This window comes from Akebia trifoliata, chromosome 3 (genome assembly GCF_017979445.1).
Source record: "Akebia trifoliata isolate Shusen 1 chromosome 3, ASM1797944v1, whole genome shotgun sequence".
NCBI classification, from domain to species: Eukaryota; Viridiplantae; Streptophyta; class Magnoliopsida; order Ranunculales; family Lardizabalaceae; genus Akebia; species Akebia trifoliata.
In genome coordinates this window covers 20,234,357-20,255,871 of record NC_141377.1, presented here as the reverse complement: position 1 = coordinate 20,255,871, position 21,515 = coordinate 20,234,357, and the positions used below count along the sequence as shown (strand labels likewise).

The 21,515-nt window shown below is 33.7% G+C and overlaps 1 long non-coding RNA gene across 1 annotated transcript in view; it reads left to right on the top strand.

The window, feature by feature from the left end:
* The window catches only part of LOC147406123 (uncharacterized), a 48,391-nt gene extending 36,591 nt beyond the window's left edge, over positions 1-11,800 (top strand). The window contains exons 4-6 of the long non-coding RNA XR_015175768.1: positions 10,911-10,961; positions 11,275-11,373; positions 11,521-11,800. This is a non-coding gene — a long non-coding RNA (uncharacterized LOC147406123). The remainder of the gene's footprint in view (positions 1-10,910; positions 10,962-11,274; positions 11,374-11,520) is intronic.
* Positions 11,801-21,515: the final 9,715 nt, after the last annotated feature.

Here is a 21,515-nt window from a genome sequence, read left to right as displayed (position 1 = left end):
AAAAGGGGTTTGAAACCCTTGAGGAATCGATCTCTGTTGAGAACCAACTGGAGAAGATGATGGTTTCTTTTTAAAACAAAACGATTTATATGGGTTAAATGATAAATAGAGAAAATAGAAGGGGTCTTCTAGTAACAGCACACCATTAGTGGATTTACTTAGCACACACCGCCAAAAGCTTCTGTTGGCAGAAAAAAAAATTTTAGAATTTTTTTTTTTAATTAATTAAAATACTTTATGCTGTCAATGAAAAGCGTATCTTGCCTAGTAAAAAATGTATACTTACTTAATAAGCGAAAAAATAAATAACTAATCAAAAACAAAAACAAAAAATCCTCTTTTAAAAAAAAAAAACATGATCAAACATGATTCCTAAAAAAAATTGTTATCCAAAAATGGATCAACATACCCCAAAAGGAGAGAGAGAGAAAAAAAAAATCATTTTCTTTTCATTATCCCATTCTCAATGATCATCATTCCACCATCAACAAAATTATCCATATTAAAATATCGCATTATTTAGAATCATTCCGAATAGCCCTTGATTAAATCATGAAGATTAACATGTTGGATCTAAGTACTCCGGGTAGAATCAGATAATTAATGACATACTCACAAAAATAAAAACAATACACGAATAATAAAAAGAAACTAACTAAAAAATAAACTAAAACAAAACTGGATTACTAGCAATGCTCCCATACTTGAGGTTTTTCAAGTCTGATCCTCAATGTCCCCAGTGGAGTCGCCACTAAAAGCGCCCTCGATCCGCGGGGTGTGCGGATCCGCTTTTGACCCTTGAGGTTTGGGAGTCGCCACCTAGTTATTACGGTCTAGGAACCAAATTGACCCTTAAATGGATAAAAAAGAACTAATCTACTATAGAAATCTGAATCCGGGGATCATGTTACGGGGTTGGAAGGTGTTAGGCACCAACCCCGCCCGGCCAATGCCGGTCTCTACTTATCCCAAATAGATCTACATCGCTAATGATAAACCTAGATTAAAAAAAATAAAAATTAACTTACCTTTGATTTGCAAAAGTGTTATTCCCTCAGATCTGGTGAAAATGGCTCCTTGTACCGTATTCCTTACTTCATTCTATCTCCGGATCTGATTTCTGATATCCGAGGTAAGGTATCTCCTTCTTGGATCTGGATGCTTCGAATTTGTTGTGAATTTTTGGGATGTTTTTGAGAGGTTTTTGGGTGTTTTTTAGGCTAAAATCGGAGTAGGGGTGTTAGGGAAGGAGTTGGGGCTCCAAAATTAGGGTTTTGGGGAGGTTATGGAGGCTTCTTCACCTACTTTTTCTAGGGTTTTTTCTTTGATACGAAAATAGGGTGTGAGCACCTCTATTTATAGATGTTTTTAGGGGTTGATTTGGGTAGAGTTAGTGTTTAATTAGAGATCTTTTAATTAGAGTTGTGTTTAGTTAAAATTGTTTTAGGTAGAATTATGTTTTAATTAGAATTGTTTTAGGTAGAATTGTTTTTAAGTTAGGACTCTATTAGATAGAGTTATTAATCAATTATAATTCTATTATGACTTTTGGTCTTATTTGATTGACTTTTAATGTTTTGACTTTAGTCTTAATTGATTGACTTTTAATATCTTGACTTTAGTCTTGCTTAATTGACTTTAATTTTGACTTCAGTCTCACTTGATTGACTTTAATACCTTGACTTCAGTCTTGCTTGATTTACTTTTAATTTTTGGAGAACCCCCCTCTAAAATATCTTTAATTCTTTGGACCCCCAAATGGAGGGGTCCTTAAAGAAATATCCCACGAACCCTCAACAATTTTGCCTGAGAGTCCGATTAATCGATTTTTTAGGTTCAAAATTTTAAATTAATTTCATTAATGTTTAAATTTAATTATTTAATATTTTATTTATTAATTTCGGAATTTTTTATCATGAAAATTGTGAAATTACCGTTTTACCCCCGGAGAGGACTTTTCACGTTTTAAGTCGGTTTTTAATGTTCTAGGATGTTTTAGAATCGGTTTTTCATAAGGAATTCAATGGAAATATTAGTTTTTGTTATTTATGAAATTTTTTGTGTGAAATGGTTGTGAACTTTATGAGGGGCATTTTCGTAATTTTGTCAAATTCTGTTAAAATTGGTGAAATGATTTATTTGGTTCCGATTTGTCATTTTATGTGTTCGAATGGGTTTTCCTAAGCGTAACGTAGGCTCTAGGGTTGTTTTGAGGTTAGGGGTATTTCGGTAATTTCGTAATTTTTAGTGATTTTTATCGTGAAGCTTCTTTTTGGTCTGCAAGATGATGATTTCTATGTTTCTAGGGTCGTATTTTCCTAGCGTAGCGTGGTTTCTAAGTTTTGTCAATTCGAGATACCTCATCCGGATTTCTGAAACATATCTGGTAACAAAATAAAGCATTGGAATAGACATCCATCATTGGGAACCTTTGCGATCGGGTTGACGACTTGATTAATCAGGCGGATGCAAAAATGGGGTGTCTACACCAACCAACTTTGACCAAATCAAACAGTACTACGTTTAAGGAGACCATCTTTGGCCGAATAAATTCTCCTATTATCCAGTTTAATATATCATTTCTCAACCCCTTTGCAACCTTTTCAAAAAGAAAAATTACGCCTTTTTCTTTCTTAGCCCGATAACCTAACCTAGGGGAGGGAAGATTCGAACTACGTTTTAGTCTAATCCCAAAATTCTGGGGTACGGAGGGAACCTGAGAAGTTACTTCAGGCCCGACCACATCAAAATAAAATAAAATAAAATCTCTATTTCCCCACACATGAAAAAAAAATTCAAAAGAGAAAAGAAATATCTTCAAAATGGGAAAGAAAATTCAAGGCAAAATAAAAGAAATGTCACACAAGGGGCATTCGGGTTTTTTAGCCTCAAAATCCCCTTCATTTTTATACCCAGTCTTAAGCTTACCAATAAAAGTCCTCCTATGTACCGTGCGAAAAGTCAAGGAAGATACAAAGCATGATCAGATAGCAATTCCATAAGGAAGAAAAAAAAAAGTCAGCTAGGTTGAAAATCCGAAAAGGGCGACTTAAGTAGAAATTAAGGCAAGCTCGCAAGGTTGAAAATCCGAAATGACAACTTTAGCAACAATCAGAGCAAAGGAAAAAAGAAAGCTCACTAGTTTGAAAACCTGAAAAGACAATCTAGGTAAAAGTTAGAGCAAACTCGCTAGATTGAAAATCTGAAAAGACGATCTAGGCAAAAGATAGAGAAACAAAGCAAAACAGAAGAAAAACTAAGAGCAGTCCGAACTGAAACATTAGAAGTCCGAATAGTCAAGTTCAATACTTAGCTTAAACCAAGCACAGACTCAGAAGACACAAGTATCTCGTCTACGATCGATCTGAAAACTTTTACTTCCCCAAGTGAATCAAGAGAAAGAAAAGTGAATTCTATGATGAGTCTCAAAAGGAAATAATTTTGTTCTCTTGAGCCTTACTCAAAACCTTTAATAAAATTAATCAAAATTAAAAGTTGAATCTTAATTGCACTTGTGGTAATCAAATATTTCAAACTGTCATACAAGGGGTATTTTCTTTTTCCTCTAAATATGTAGTTTCCCCTTTATACTAGGGGCATTTTTTTTGCATGATGTATTCAATTATCTCCAATGTCATGTTTGTTATCAAACTAGGGGCATTTTATTTCTGAGCAATGTTAATCCTAAAAGATAATAGCAACCCCAAACTTAAGGTTACCCTCTTGATAACAGTTTTTTGAAAAACCCTTGAGGTTCAAAAGAAATAAAAACTCGGGTTTTAAATTCATAAAACTTTTGGATAAAACCTTGAGGTTCAAACAAACGCATTCTGTATCTCACATAAGAGATAGGGCATTCATTAGGTCCCAGATCTATTCATTCCCAGATTCAACCACTCTTTTCCAGATTCATTTTCAATCATTCTTTCCCAGATTTATTCCTTCATTCTCAGTTTTACTCAACCAGATACTGTAGACACCCCATTTTTACATCCGCCTGACTTGGCAATCCGTCACCCGGTTGCTGTGGATTCCTAATGATGAGCGCAAAAAAACTTGAAAGCTTGTGAGAGGTCTCATTTCAATTTTCTTTGTCTTCTAATTTTATTCTACTCTTTCTCCTCGACACGCGACATAGAATTATTCCTGCTAAGGATCGCTGCCCCATACAATCGATTTAGCAAGTACGTACACTTAGGCTTGCTACACATTTGGACAACTTAGAAACCTCTCTATACTAGGAAAGCATAACCTCGAGACTTAGAAATAATCACGTTGGGATTAAAAGAAACTTCACGCCAAAATAGACAAAAATTGATAAAATGACAAAAATACCCCTCTTGAATTTCAGATCTTCGAAAAATCTTGAAAGTACCTCCGTTGCATTCAAAACATGATTTTGTGTCTAACGGGACCCAAATCGATGAAATCAGAGAAATTTATGAAAAATCACAAAATGACCGTAACGCCCCTCGATGTCCGACTCTTAGAAACCATGACGCTTAGGAAAACACAATTAAAGGATTAAAAAGACTTCAATAAAAATCTCGAATAATCAAAATTAAATTAAAATTTAAAATTTAAAATTTAAATCAATTAAAATTTACAATCAAATAAAAAAAATTGAAAATTGAAAATAACCATTAAACTAAAATTAGAATTTAATCGACAACTTAAAATTTAAGATCAATTTGAAATTCAAATTAAAATTCAAAATTAAATCAAAATAAATTTTAAAATCAAATTAAAGATCAATTAACCAATTTGAATCAAAATTCTATCAAAACCCAACTAAAGCCAATCAACAAATTAAAAAATCAAAATTCAAGCTTAAGTTCAACTCAATGAACCAATCAATATCCAAATCAAAACATAATTAACCAATCGAATTAAAATCTTAATTTAATCAACCAATCAAGATCGAAAAGTGAAACACAATTAATCTATCAAATTAAAATCAAACCAAAATTAAAAATCGAAACCCAAACCATCAACGAAAATTAAAAATCGAAATTTAATCAATAATGTTCTACCAATGTGCCACGTGTTGTGAAGCGTGGGATCATGGTCCCATTATTTCTAAACTTTAAAAGAGAGATATTCCCTCTTTGATTCGGTCAAAGAATAATCAAATAAAAGAAAGAATAAAAAAATAAAAAAATAAATAAAGTAGAACAAAAAATAAAATGGAAAAAAATAAATGAAAAAGAAAAAGAGATAAAATAAAAAAATAGCAAGAGCATGCTATAAATGGGAGAGAGCTTTCTCTCTTGAGCGAGGAGGATTGAACATTTTGAAAGCCATAAAAGAGGGCTGATGTTTTTGGTACAGAGAATAATAAAAAAATAGCAAAAACAAAAAGAGAAAAGAAAAAAAGACATTAATACTTTTATTCCCACATCTTTTGCAGCCATTAAAGGTCCTTCTTCCCACGTTTTGTGCAGCCACTAATAGAGAAGACAACCAGCTCCCATCTCCATTCCATCTCTTCTTCTTCTCAGCCTCATCTTCTTCTTTTCCCTCTTGTTTTGCTCTTTTCTTATAGCAGCCAAAAATAGCCCCTATCCTTTCCCAAAAACGTCTCAAACACACAGCAGCCTTCATCACTCTCTTTCAATCACCCTTCCTCTCCAACTATCGTCTCAACACCTTCCATTACAGCCCCATTAACAACCTTCCTTCCTCACGTTTTCAGCCCCCATTCCCTTGGTTGTTCAGTCTGTAGAACAGCCCCATTATTTCCACCATTAGCAGTCCCAACCAACATTCAAAACACCCCCATCATCACCTTCTCCAGCAGCCCCCAACCACCATTCAAAACAGCCCAATTGTCGCCTTCTTCAGCAGCCCCAACCACCAAAAAAATAACCCATTCCAGCCCCTAAAACCGTCCAAAACCACCCCCCAATCGTTGCTCCTTATCCCTGCAACGTAGCCTACATTAGCAGCAACTTTCAACCCCTAGTTTATCACATTTTTTCGACCCCTCTAATACCACCATTACAGCACCTTAACCTCGCGTTAATCTTTGGTGTTGCAACACCTTAACCAGCAGCCAATCCCACGTTTCCTTTCTCTCTTTCCTGAACTCGAGCTCTCTTCACAGACTCCTCTTTCTTTCCCTGACGTCATCACTTCAGTTTGCTATCTTTTATCTATCTTAAGGACCAGCAGCATCTACAAGGACGCCTCTGCTCTGTCCTCGTCTCCACAGACACAACAACATTTTTATCTCGGACTTATGTCGACCTCATGTTGATTCAAGTTTAGCCTCACGCACACTCTCGAACTCTGAAGGAAATTCAACAACCATCATTATCTAAAGGTGAGATTTTTCTTAGTATTTTGTTTAATGATGCTGATTATCTTGTTATCATAGCAGGTCAAATAAAAGTGGGTGGCAGCGTGTATTCTGTAAACAAATATGACTCGGGAAGTATACATATGATATCAAGGCATGGACATTCGAATCAAGAGATGATTTGTAATTTTTTTTAACATTGACATGCAGGGAATGAACGGGATGTCTATGCCTTGATAATAAATCAGGCTTGTTGGTTTCCCCTTGAAACCATGTAATTAATCGATTCACCTCTTATCTCTAAGTCAAGATAACTCATCCATGCATGATGATTAATTTAATTTTGATTTCAAAGAGGGATATAAGTGAATTTGGTGTTCTAATTATTCATTCCTAGAGCATTGGTAAATTAATTATCCCATGAAAATCTAATGGGTGATCCCTTAATTATCGTGCATGTGGAGAGGGCCGGGATAATTTTTATATGAGGGTGCATATGGGTTGATTGGTCGATGTTACAAGGAGAATTGAGAACTGATTTTTGTGTATATGGGGAGTTCAAGGTTAATGCTTTCCATAAAATTGGCACGTGGCCCTCATAACGATTTTTTGTTTTCCAAAGTAAAAATGAAAAATGCATGCTCATAGTTTTCTATTTTAGAAAATTCATACTTGCAAGTTACCCAATTTGAAAAGTCCATGTTCATAATGTCTATTGTGGAAAATCATTTTCATAAGTCCATGAATTCCTAATTTCTGAATTTATCATATGTGATAATTTTCTATTTTGGGAAATCATTTTTATAAAATTCTAATTGGGAACTCATTATATTTGGAAATTTCTATTTGAGAAGTTTATTCTTCCAAGTTTCAAATTTGGAAGCTTTCCATATTTTTATAAATTCTTAATTTAGGAAATTTCTAATTTTTAATTTAGAAATTTCATGAATTCCCAAATTAGAAGTTTCATACTCCCAATTTTCCATTTTAGAAAGTTTTCACAAATTCCTATTTTAGTCCATTCAGAAAATCTTTGTATATTTGGATGGAAATGTTACCACATGGATTTTGGAGCATAAATTATAATTAAGGCTTTTTCAAAATTTTCTATTTTGATGCGAAAGTCGAGAATCATGTAATACTTAGTAGAATATTGGCCTTGAGATTCGTTTGACACATTCGATATAATTTGATGATGATAGTAATGATGATTAGACCATAACCTTGACTTTAGTCTCTACTTGTTGACCGTAGGATAGTTTGAATCGTAGTAGAGACCGATCATCTCGATCGGGCGGGTTCGGTGCCTAACACCTTCCGAAACCCGTAATCTGACCCCTTACCGATTTCTCTGATCTGCGGACCGACCCAATCCATTTTCGGAGTCATTTATGGTTCCTAGACCTAAACTAGGTGGCAACTCCTTATTCCCCATTTACCAATCGGACCCTTATCCACAATTTGATGGAAAACAGGTCGAAGCGATTTCAGATACCACAGAGGGTTTTCTCAGAATTAAGCTCAATTGCCGCCGAGGGCTTTCTCGAAACTATGCTCAGTTGCCACCGAGGGCTTTTTCCAAATTATGCTCAGTTGCCGCTGCCGCCGAGGGCTTTCTCAGAATTATGCTTAGTTACCGCCAAGGGCTTCCTCGGAATTATGCTCAGTTGCCGCCGAGGGCTTTCTCGGAATTATGCTCAGATGCCACTGAAGGCTTTCTCGGAACTATGCTCAGATACCGTCGAGGACTTTCTCGAAACTAGGCTCAAATGCCGTCGAGGGCTTTCTCAGAATTATGCTTAGATGCCGTCGAGGGTTTTCTCGGAACTATGCTCAGTTGTCGCCGAGGGCTTTCTCGAAATTATGCTCAGATGCCACCGAGGGCTTTCTTAGAACTATGCTCAGATGCCGCCGAGGGTTTTCTCGGAACAATGCTCAGTTACCGCTGAGGGTTTTCTCAGAATTATGCTCAGTTATCATTGAGGGTTTTCTCGGAATTATGCTTAGTTTATGTTCAAATTATGCTCAGATTATGCTCTGTTTATGCTCAGTTTATGTTCAAATTATGCTCAGATTATGCTCAGTTATGCTTAGTTTATGCTCAATCTATGCTCAGATTATGCTCAGTTTATGCTCAGATTATGCTCAGTTTATGCTCAATTTATATTCACTTTGTGCTCAGATTTTACTTAGTTCCAACTTAAATCTTTGAAATTTATCTCAGATTTTTAAGTGCACACACTTCCATAGTTGTTACATTAGTCAAGGAGAATTTTCTAAAATTCAAGGATCTGATATTGTTAGTGAGAGTTCTCATTCAAGGACCTGACAACCTTTTAGTTCGAGGAGAGTTTTACGCTCAAGGATCTGAACATCCCGACGAATTGCTAAATCAGGCTGCAAAATTAACTGTCACTAGCTTTGGCATTCGGATATCGCACTATCTACCAAAATAGATTTGCTATCTAGTTTGCTTCAATCCTCTGTCAAAGAGGGGCATCTGTAAACACCCCATTTTTGCATCCGCCTGATTAATCAACTCGTCAACCCGATCGCAATAGTTCCCAATGATGGATGTTTATTCCAATGCTTTATTTTGTTACCAAATATATTTCAGAAATCCAGATGAGGTATCTCGAACTGACAAAACTGTAGAAACCACGCTACGCTAGGAAAATATCACCCCAAAAGTTTAGAAATTATCATTTTTCAGACAAAAAGAAGCTTCACGATAAAAATCACTAAAAAATGATCAAATTACCAAAATATCATTAATCTTGAAATATCCCTAGAGCCTACGTTACGTTTAGGAAAACCCATTCAAACACATAAAATAACAAATCGAAACCAAATAAATCATTTCTCCAATTTTCATAGAATTTGACAAAATTACGAAAATACTCCTCATAAAGTTCACGACCATTCCACATAAAAAATATCATAAATGACACGAACCAATATTGCCATTGAATTCCTTACAAAAAATTGATTCTAAAACATCCTAGAACATCAAAAACTGACTTGAAACACAAAAAGTCCTCTCCGAGGGCAAAACGATAATTTTATAATTTTTATAATTAAAAATTTTGAAATTAATAAATAAAATATTAGATAATTAAAGTGAAATATTAATAAAATTAATTTAAAATTTTGAACCAAAAAAATTGATCAATCAGACTTTTAGTTAAAATTGTTGATGATTGCCAAGATATTTATTCAAGGACCCCTCCATTTGGGAGTCTAAAGAATTAAAGATATAATAGAGGGGGGTTCTCCAAAAATTTAAAGTCAATCAAGTAAGAGTAAAGTCAAAATTAAAGTCAATCAAGTAAGACCAAAGTCAAGATATTAAAGTCAATCAAGTAAGACTAAAGTCAAAATCTTAAACTCAATCAAATAAGATCAAAAGTCAAAATCCTAATAGAGTTCTAATTAAATAATAACTCTATTTAATAGAATTCTAACTAAAATATAACTCTACCCAAAACAATTATAATTAAAATATAACTCTACCTAAAATAATTGTAATTAAAATATAACTTTAACTAAAATAATTCTAATTAAAAGAATTATAATTAAACACTAATTCTATCTAAACAAACCCTTAAAAAAATCGATAAATAGGGGTCCTCACACCCTATTTTCGCATCAAAAAATAAATCCCAAGAGAAATAGGTCAAAAAGCCTCCTTAGGCTCCCATAAATCCTAATTTTGAAGCCCCAACTCCTTACCTAACACCCATACTTCGATTTTAGCTTGAAAAACACCTAGAAGCCCTTCAAAAACACCCCAAAATCCATAAAAAAATTTGAAGAATCCAGATCTAAGAAATGAAAATCTTGCCTCGGAGATCAGAAATTAGATCTAGAGACAGAACGAAGCAAGGAATATGATACAAGGAGCAGTTTTACCAGATCTGAGGGAGTAGAATTGTTGCGTTCGAAGGTAAAATTTATTTTTTTTTTTTCTATCTAGGTTTTTTGTTAGCAATATAGTCTTATTTGGGATAGGTAGAGACCGGCATTGGCCGAGCGAGGTTGGTGCTTGACACCTTCCAACCCCGTAACTCGATCCTCGAATCCGTATTTTTTGGTAGATTAGTTGATTTATCCGTTTCGAGTCTCTATTCGGTTCCTAGACCGTAATTACTAGGTGGCGACGCCCAAACCTCAAAGGTCAAAAGCGGATCCGCGCACCTTGCGGATCGAGGGCACTTTCATATTGTTGGTTCTGTTATGATAGAGGCATGATATGGTTGGGTTTTCCCAACTTTTTATTGGACAACTGTCAATCTATTGTGCTTATCCAAAGCTTGTTTATTGGTGTACAAGTTTTGTATTAAATGATATTCTAAATTGGCAGGGTTGTGTTGTTTAATTTGTGTATTTTTTATCGTACTTTTATACAGTAATAAACCTGAAAATGAACCTAGCAGCAATATTACACCTGTACAAGTCCTTTTCTCAACTTGTAGTTTTTATTTATTTTCTATTTCTATTGCTAAAAGATAAAAAAAGAAAGAAAAATTCTTAAAACTTGTAATTGCAAAGTTAGCACTTAGTTTTCATTTACTTTTTATTATTTAGCTTAAGTTTTATTCTATTTTAGGGTAAGGTTAACCCTACTCAGTGTAAGGCCCTCACGATGGTTTGTGCTCAGGTAATGTGTACTCTATACGTCTTTGTTCATGTTATATAACGTAAATATTTGGCCGTATCATCAACAAACAGTTTCATAACCATTAGAAAATTGTAATACTCATCAAAAAAATTTTATTTTTCTTTTATTATTATTATTATTATTATTTTGTAATATTACTTTTCACAAATCTCAAACAAAGTCACAGAATTTACTAGCACGCTTATTGCAAGATAAAAGAAGAGTTTTCAGTTGGTAAAATTTATATGGTTAAAAAATTTGTTTGCTGAGTTCTACTAATCAATGTGTTACTAACTTGATTCTTCATTGACAGTCACTGAGGTTACTAGGAGATGCATCTGTTTCATTCGAAAAGAACTGTATAAGGGGAATTCAAGCCAATCGTGATAGGATTTAAAAATTACTGCATAAGGTGAGTACGAGTTCAGTATAGTCATTTATTCTAGTAACCCCTATGTGAAAGTTCAAAATAACTGATCAGCTTATGTTGGGTTGGATGGTATGTTAGGGGAAGAGAATTTTTGTATCGTGACCCATTTTTTGCTTTCAATTGGTACAGGTAGTGATGCCAAGATAATCTTCCATTCTGTTCAAGGCTTCTTGCATTTCCTAGTAATAATTATTGCTAACTTCACATTGGTAGACCCACGGCTACAATGCAAGTATGCAGAGAATGAGGCCAAGGAAGCTATTGGTTTGAGATTAATGTGTGCTCAAGACGATGTTGCCAAGCATCCCGACATTCAATCAATTGTGAACATTATGTCCAAGCTTGAATCATTGTGAGAAGTAATAAGAGAGGTGGAAAGATCAGGATGGACAAGGACTCATAAGCAACAAGTCTAGCATTCATTTCTTTTTCAATTGTATCGAATATCAGAGACGAGAGAAAACAAGCAACAATACCTTTTTCTATTTGAGTACATTGTATTAAATGTTAGAGATGTTAGTGAATACGAATGGTAGTAGAAAGAAGTTTTTTGAGAATAAATACATTTCTATATTGATGGCAGTGTTTTTTGTATTTCAGAAAAATATTATTTTTAATAATCTATTTTCTCAATTTATAAATTCAGAATTTTTTTTTTATTATAAATCAAGAAAAACGACTATCCAAGACCGTCATTTTTTACGACTGTCCAAGACCGTCGTGTTTTACGACTATTAAAAACAGTCGTTTTGACTGTCCTTTTTTCTGACTGTCAAAGACAGTTGTTTTTTTTGACTATTTTAGGTTGTCGCAATTAAAAAATCACTCCTTTTAAAATGAGTTCTTTTTGCGACTGTCCTGGATAGTCATTTTTGGCCCAATATGACGTAGTTGAAGGCTGCCGCAATTAACAACAGCCTTCAGCAATCGTTTTTAGCGGAATTGTGGTGTCACAAAAAATGCAACATGACGTAGTGTTCTTGGCCTTTGATTCGACTCATTAGGAGCTTCCTCGACCCACGAATGAACTCTACAGCCATCTCGCATAGCCAAACCTTCCCTTGGGTCTCTTTTTCACAAACGTGTTTTTGGCTAATGCAATACATTGGTGTTAACATAGTCCCTTCAAAGTTCTGAAGGAATATTTCACAATAACCACTACGCTCGCTGCACTTTCAGGTTTCCATTCTTTTAAGCCCATAGATTCTTTTTCTTTATTATTGTCTTGGAACCACAAGTTTCTTTTTATTCCCTTTCTAAGTTTAATGCTGATTAAAGTCATAGGCGTTACGGGAATGGATCAACTTGTTATTTCATGTGGTTTGAGGAGTTAAATTTGATCATTGCATTGTTTAGAAATTCTAACCAATTCGGTAATTTTATGCATGTTACAATATTTAACCGTTATGATAATTATTCCCACATGTTATGATTTTTTTAACCAATTTGGTATTTATTTGCTATAGTTTTTTCACATTTGGTAATTGATTGTGCATATGATATTATATTACCAATTTGGAAATCAATTATGCATGCGATATTTTTTTTATTTAATTTTATGCATGTGATATTTTTATCATTTTTGATAATTTTATGCATATGATATATGCTTACCGATTTGGAAATTTTATACATATGATATAATTACTGATTTGGAAATTTTATGAATGCAACATTTTACCAATTTGGAAAATATGAATGCATGTGTTAGCATAAAATCTATTTAATCCCTTTGGTAATTATTTGTGTATTTTTTATCGTACTTTTATACAGTAATAAACCTGAAAATGACCTAGCAGCAATATTACACCTGTACAAGTCCTTTTCTCAACTTGTAGTTTTTATTTATTTTCTATTTCTATTGCTAAAAGATAAAAAAAGAAAGAAAAATTCTTAAAACTTGTAATTGCAAAGTTAGCACTTAGTTTTCATTTACTTTTTATTATTTAGCTTAAGTTTTATTCTATTTTAGGGTAAGGTTAACCCTACTCAGTGTAAGGCCCTCACGATGGTTTGTGCTCAGGTAATGTGTAGTCTATACGTCTTTGTTCATGTTATATAATGTAAATATTTGGCCGTATCATCAACAAACAGTTTCATAACCATTAGAAAATTGTAATACTCATCAAAAAAATTTTATTTTTCTTTTTTTATTATTATTATTATTTTTTTGTAATATTACTTTTCACAAATCTCAAACAAAGTCACAGAATTTACTAGCACGCTTATTGCAAGATAAAAGAAGAGTTTTCAGTTGGTAAAATTTATATGGTTAAAAAATTTGTTTGCTGAGTTCTACTAATCAATGTGTTACTAACTTGATTCTTCATTGACAGTCACTGAGGTTACTAGGAGATGCATCTGTTTCATTCGAAAAGAACTGTATAAGGGGAATTCAAGCCAATCGTGATAGGATTTAAAAATTACTGCATAAGGTGAGTACGAGTTCAGTATAGTCATTTATTCTAGTAACCCCTATGTGAAAGTTCAAAATAACTGATCAGCTTATGTTGGGTTGGATGGTATGTTAGGGGAAGAGAATTTTTGTATCGTGACCCATTTTTTGCTTTCAATTGGTACAGGTAGTGATGCCAAGATAATCTTCCATTCTGTTCAAGGCTTCTTGCATTTCCTAGTAATAATTATTGCTAACTTCACATTGGTAGACCCACGGCTACAATGCAAGTATGCAGAGAATGAGGCCAAGGAAGCTATTGGTTTGAGATTAATGTGTGCTCAAGACGATGTTGCCAAGCATCCCGACATTCAATCAATTGTGAACATTATGTCCAAGCTTGAATCATTGTGAGAAGTAATAAGAGAGGTGGAAAGATCAGGATGGACAAGGACTCATAAGCAACAAGTCTAGCATTCATTTCTTTTTCAATTGTATCGAATATCAGAGACGAGAGAAAACAAGCAACAATACCTTTTTCTATTTGAGTACATTGTATTAAATGTTAGAGATGTTAGTGAATACGAATGGTAGTAGAAAGAAGTTTTTTGAGAATAAATACATTTCTATATTGATGGCAGTGTTTTTTGTATTCAGAAAAATATTATTTTTAATAATCTATTTTCTCAATTTATAAATTCAGAATTTTTTTTTTATTATAAATCAAGAAAAACGACTATCCAAGACCGTCATTTTTTACGACTGTCCAAGACCGTCGTGTTTTACGACTATTAAAAACAGTCGTTTTGACTGTCCTTTTTTCTGACTGTCAAAGACAGTTGTTTTTTTTGACTATTTTAGGTTGTCGCAATTAAAAAATCACTCCTTTTAAAATGAGTTCTTTTTGCGACTGTCCTGGATAGTCATTTTTGGCCCAATATGACGTAGTTGAAGGCTGCCGCAATTAACAACAGCCTTCAGCAATCGTTTTTAGCGGAATTGTGGTGTCACAAAAAATGCAACATGACGTAGTGTTCTTGGCCTTTGATTCGACTCATTAGGAGCTTCCTCGACCCACGAATGAACTCTACAGCCATCTCGCATAGCCAAACCTTCCCTTGGGTCTCTTTTTCACAAACGTGTTTTTGGCTAATGCAATACATTGGTGTTAACATAGTCCCTTCAAAGTTCTGAAGGAATATTTCACAATAACCACTACGCTCGCTGCACTTTCAGGTTTCCATTCTTTTTAAGCCCATAGATTCTTTTTCTTTATTATTGTCTTGGAACCACAAGTTTCTTTTTATTCCCTTTCTAAGTTTAATGCTGATTAAAGTCATAGGCGTTACGGGAATGGATCAACTTGTTATTTCATGTGGTTTGAGGAGTTAAATTTGATCATTGCATTGTTTAGAAATTCTAACCAATTCGGTAATTTTATGCATGTTACAATATTTAACCGTTATGATAATTATTCCCACATGTTATGATTTTTTTAACCAATTTGGTATTTATTTGCTATAGTTTTTTCACATTTGGTAATTGATTGTGCATATGATATTATATTACCAATTTGGAAATCAATTATGCATGCGATATTTTTTTTATTTAATTTTATGCATGTGATATTTTTATCATTTTTGATAATTTTATGCATATGATATATGCTTACCGATTTGGAAATTTTATACATATGATATAATTACTGATTTGGAAATTTTATGAATGCAACATTTTACCAATTTGGAAAATATGAATGCATGTGTTAGCATAAAATCTATTTAATCCCTTTGGTAATTATTTGTGTATTTTTTACTTTTTTGGTAAATATTTATTCATAATGTAATACTTGGTCCATTTTATAATTATTCATGTGTGTGACGATTATCCAATTTGGTATTTATTTGCATTAGCAAGGGTATTTGTCTAATTTGATAATTATTCATATTATATTTCTTTTTCGTCAATTTGGAAACTATTCATTGCATGTACATAATTTTTACCTATTTGGAAATTATGTGTACATCTGCCGATTTGGAAATCATTTTCATGTGTGATGAAGCTACCACGTGAGCCTTACGCATTGGATCACTTGTTTTTTTTTTTTCAAATTGCTTCTTTTATCCCTGCATGTGAGATTCAAGGAACTGTGTGATATTTGAGAAGAGGTCATGGCCTTTATTTGGCCAACTTAATGTAAAATGATAATGATAATGTTTCGATTGATTGACTTATGCATAAAATAATGGTGATGATCGGGCCTTAGCCTTTTTCCTAGTCTTCCTTACTTAACCTTAGGATTTTCTTGGATCGAAGTAGAGATCAATCACCTCGATTAGGCGGGTTCGAGGCCTAACACCTTCTAAAATCCGTAACTTGACTTCTCGCCCATTTTTCTTACTCGAGGACCAATCCAAATCCATTTTGGACTTATTTTGATTGTTAGGCCTAAACTAGGTGGCAACTCCTCATTCCCTAAAAATCTCTCAATTTCCCAATCAAATATTTTTTATTATTTAGTAAAAAGTGTCTAAGTACTTTTAATGGCGACTCCACTTGGAATTTTAAGGTTAAACTTGACCTGATCCGATACTTTTCTTAAGTAGACCCTTGAGTCTACCTAGTTGTCTCAAAGAAGACTTAGAGTATGCTAGATTTTGTCATTTCCTTTGTGGGTGTGTTTATTTGTTGTAATTATTTGCAATCGTGATTATTTGCAAATATTGTTTGTGTTGGTGCTGATTCGCGAAAACGCTCCGAGCATACCCTATCCCTTTGCATACACTCACAAGCATGCATATTCATGTTTGCATCACGACATACCCTAATTAGCCTCGTAGTCTGATCTAAGCTAACCTGGTCATTTGGGACACAGAGGATACATGTGAATGCTGTAACTTCAGTACCGTACCTTTGGGTACATCAAATTAAAACTCCACGTACTATCTAACTAGGTAAAACTGGGAGGTTTATCGATATTTCAGACTAAAGTGACCTAAGCTTTGTCTTATCCTAACCACAATCATATAACAAGCCTAGACATCCAAACGTAGGTTCGGTCCTATTAAGTTATGGCTCAAACTGACTACGGGTACTCTCATGTTGCAATTCTTAAATCCAACCAATAGGTAAGTGAACGAACCAGTCCAGACCACTCAAATTGAACCCGCAATACCGATCCGACCCAATTAGTATGTACCAATCAATGTGAACCAATTAAACCAGTTGCCCTAATTAGCAAATGAATCTAATCAATCAACACTAAACTAGTTGGACCAATTGATTTTATATTCAAAGATTCCAACCAATTCACACCAAAAGGATTCGATCAAATAGTCAAAATAATTTGTCTGACCAAAGGTTTAACCCCAACAAGGTGTAGACCCACAACCAACATTTATAACCCATATGGTCAGTATGTAGTTGTAGTGCATTTGGACTAGTGATTGCCACCAGATTGGGCTAATTCATATCAAATTTTTAATCATGTGGTTAAGAATAGATCTTTCAGAATTGATGGTTAATCTTGTTCACTTCAATCAAGTAATAATTATTCTAGACGTCCCAAACCACCAGTTGTCTTGTTAGAATACCATCATCAAGTCCAAGTAGTTAACCCTTGCCACAAGAAGGAATAATTACCATGAATGAAACAATACTCCATCAAATTTTGTAATCATTTCAAGCACAAATCATTGCCTCTGTTCAAATACAAATTAAGGGTTTGAAGATTGAAAAGAAGAAAGATAAGATTATAGAACCTCAGGTTGTATTTGACCTTATCGAAGATCAAGAAGAGGATCAAGTCCTCATCAACCCTTACTTAGATATTGAATAACTCAGGTTGAAACTATTTTGAAAGATATCAAAGACCTAGATGATCTTGCACTTAAATTAGGGGCAATGACGTTATTTCCTATTGTTCATCTGCTAGAGAAATTCACAATGAAAGTATGGATAAATTCGTCGGGATTGGATGTCTTAAGACTCACTTGTAAGTATATATTGGCATCATGCAATCTCAAAGATTGAGCGATGAGTAGATGGCTCAACTTTTTCAAAGAACTATTTCAGGACTTACCTTATATTGGCTCATGTCATTGAACTCATCTAGTGAAATAACATAGCACAAATTGATGAAGAAATTTATTGATCGATATTCATTCAACACAGACATTAAACTCATAGGAAGGATTTAAAAACAACCAAGCAGAAGCCTGAGGAAACTTTCACTAAGTTCATTATTCGATGGAGAGTTAAAATTACTCAATTGTGGAATCGACCTTAAGAAAAAGAAAAAGTCAAGATTATCCTCAAGAATCTCACTCTGAATTATGCCAAGTGTTTGATGCTTTAGTACCTTCCTATTTTACAATCCTTCCTTGAAGCTGGAAATCAGGTAGAAAATGCCTTTCTTTTGGGACTCTTTGGTAACTCTTCTGAGTCAAAACCCAAAAACTTCAAACTTAGTGTCAATTTCTCACAACTGACTAATACCTATTTCGTACTAGCTCCTCAAGCTACTCAACCTTCACACTCAAGTCTAAGAGACAATTTTCCAAATTGGAATGTCTCTCAGATTGCCTTTTAAAAATTGATGAAAAAGAGATCACTGACATCATTACAACCTAACTCTTTACCTAATCCTCTTCATATAAACTTGGATAATGGAAAGTTCTACAAATTTCATCAAATGTCTGGCCATATTTTTAATAGGAGTATTACTCTTTACCATGCAATTCAAAACCTTATTGAGTAAGAAAAAGTCATCATATCCACCCCTACTGTGCATGATGTTAAAACTAGTCATTTGTTTACTTTTCCAAACCAACTTCCACTTGTATTGAACCAAAATTCCTTAATCAAATCTGAACCAGTCTACCCGATTTCTTTTATTCGCTCAATCGATCCTAATGGTTTATCCTCACTATATTAGAATGAGCCCCCGCTACCCTGAGATAGTGATAAAATTAGAAGATAAAGAGTTTGTTAAGCAATGGGTTTTTCAACATCTAATAGGTTCAAATTAGAATAGGAATAGGTAACAAAAACAAATGAGTTCAATTTGCCCATCTTGAAGATATCTAAAATGGCATAAAATCCTAATATCATGTCCATCCATTCAGAATGATTTCCCTACTTTGTAGTCAAGCATCTATGAATTTTCTTTTTAGTTTCAATTTAGTTGCATCAGGCATTAACTTTAGTTAGTCATTTTAGTTATGTTAATTTTTAGTTTTTGAGCTTCAGTTGATTCTATCAATCTATGTTTTCTTAATTTCAATAAAATAAAAGAATCTTCTAATTATTATTTTCGCTTAATAATGATTTGAGCATAAAATATAACATGAAGAAGGGCCTAGGGCTCACTAATCAAACTTGATAAATATTATAATTAAATAATACACTCACAAACTCTAAATTTGTAATACGCCAAATTTTATTCATATCTCGAGGAAAAGTAAATAGTAGAATTTTTAGAAAATTCTGAAAGTGTGACTTAAAGTAAAACTTTAGGATCTTTTTTCGATCATTTTTAATGAAACTTGACCTCACCATTGGATTCGAAATGGTCGAAAAACATATTTTAGCCTATAAGCACACTCAAATGCGAGTCTGAGCAGAAAAATTGCAAAATCCTCAATTTTTGAGTCAGACCAGGTTAAAATAATAAATTTTTGTTAGAGAAAGAATTTTTAAAATTTGATCATACCATTAAGTTCATAAAGAAAAATTCTAAAAAATAGACTATTTACTCATCATTTTTAGAGGTCAGAAAGTCGAATTATCCTCAAAAATGGGAAGAGTGTTAATTTTAGGGTCCCATCAAGCCGAAAAAAGGAATCGACCTCACCGGATAAGCCATCTCTGCACGAGACTCAAGCGGAGATACGTCAACTGCAGCAGTACACTAAGCAATTGGATCAAAGAATTGCCCGACTAGAGAAAGGCGTAGCGAGTTGACTCGGAGAAGTGCCTGAGCCATATCTTACGCCTTGGATCAGCGAGGTACTTCCGGTGTTCTTCTCTCAGATCCGTCGGGATCCTTGTGACTCTCCTCATGGCGCCTATTGACAGCCGCGCCGAGTCGTACCTCCGCCCTATGTCAGGGTATGGCGACTCTGAGGTTGACGCTGAGGACGTAGAGGCCCTTGCTCGCGTCTTCGGGACTTCCTCGAACTCGAGCTCAATCTGATCTACGAGCACCCTTCGTCTCCTTAGTCCTTATGAACTAAGTCACTTTTGGAGATCGGACGATCAAGTTATCGTCAAACGAAATAATATTAAAAATAACGATTTCGTCTGTCAACATATATAAATAAATTTTAAATAAAAATCACTATTCATCTTCTCTTTAAACGCATAAAAATCAGCCATGAGTTTTAAAAAAAAAGAATTAACTTTTCCCAACCTTCAACCTTAGGTTCGTCACAAACGGGTCGTCCTCAACTTTCAATGAAAAAGGGAAAAACGTCTGCAACATCAACCTCTACAAAATCCACCCAATTTCTTTTCTTTTTTTCTTCTCTTTCTTCTCATTTCATCAAAAAAATGGTCGTTGGATACATGGGAGTTTCAAACATTCAACCTCAGATTTCATCTACGTCAAGCCTAAATCGTCATCCATTGTAGAAAGTAGAAATGACGACGGCATTAAGATCTTCGAAATCACCTGCCCGATTCAAAAATCAGTATCCTCAATATCCAATCCGCTTTGATTTTTATGCACGTACTTAAATTCTATCGAACAGAAATTGGTAAGGACTCTCAATTTTTATTGGTAATCGTAGATTGTGAAAATCGTATTTAGGATTTTAACGAAAATTTGTGATATGTTTCAAAAATATAGAATTATTTTCTCTATTTCAAATTCACGCCAAATCTTCATGTTTGATAGATTAATTGTATTTTATAATAAATTATACGTGGGTAGAACATTTCACCAGGTTAATTCTGCCAGTTGTGTCTTGTGTACTTGTAGACACCCCATTTTCGTACTTACTTGATTAATTAACTCGTCAACTTGATCGCGACGATTCCCAATGATGGATGTTTATTCCAATGCTTTATTTGTTATCAGATATATTTTAAAAATTTAGATGAGGTATCTCAAACTAACGAAACTATAGAAATCACGTTACGCTAGGAAAATATAACCCCTGAAATATAGAAATCATCATTTCACAGACAAAAAGAAGTTTTACGATAAAAATCACTAAAAAATGATCAAATTATCAAAATACCCCTAACATCAAAATATCCTTAGAACCCCCCTTACGCTTAGGAAAACTCATTCAAATATATAAAACAATAAAATCAAATCAAATAAATCATTTCGTCAATTTTCACCAAATTTGACAAAATTACGAAAATACCCCTCATAAGGGTTGACAATCATTTCACGTCAAAAATTTTTATAAATAACACAAACCAATAATTCCATTAAATTTTTTACAAAAAATTAATTCCAAAACATCCTGAAACATCAAAAATTGACTTGAAACGCAAAAGTTCTTTTCGAGGGCAAAATAGTAATTTTTTAATTTTTAAAATTTTTAATTTCTAAATAAATAAATAAAATATTAATTAACGTAAAATAAAATATTAATAAAATTAATTTAAAAATCTAAACCAAGTCAATCTCGTAAGACTTAAGTTAAAACCCTAATCTAAAGAAACCAAGTCAAGCTCATAAGACTAATGTCAAAACCCTAATTAAAACCCCAAT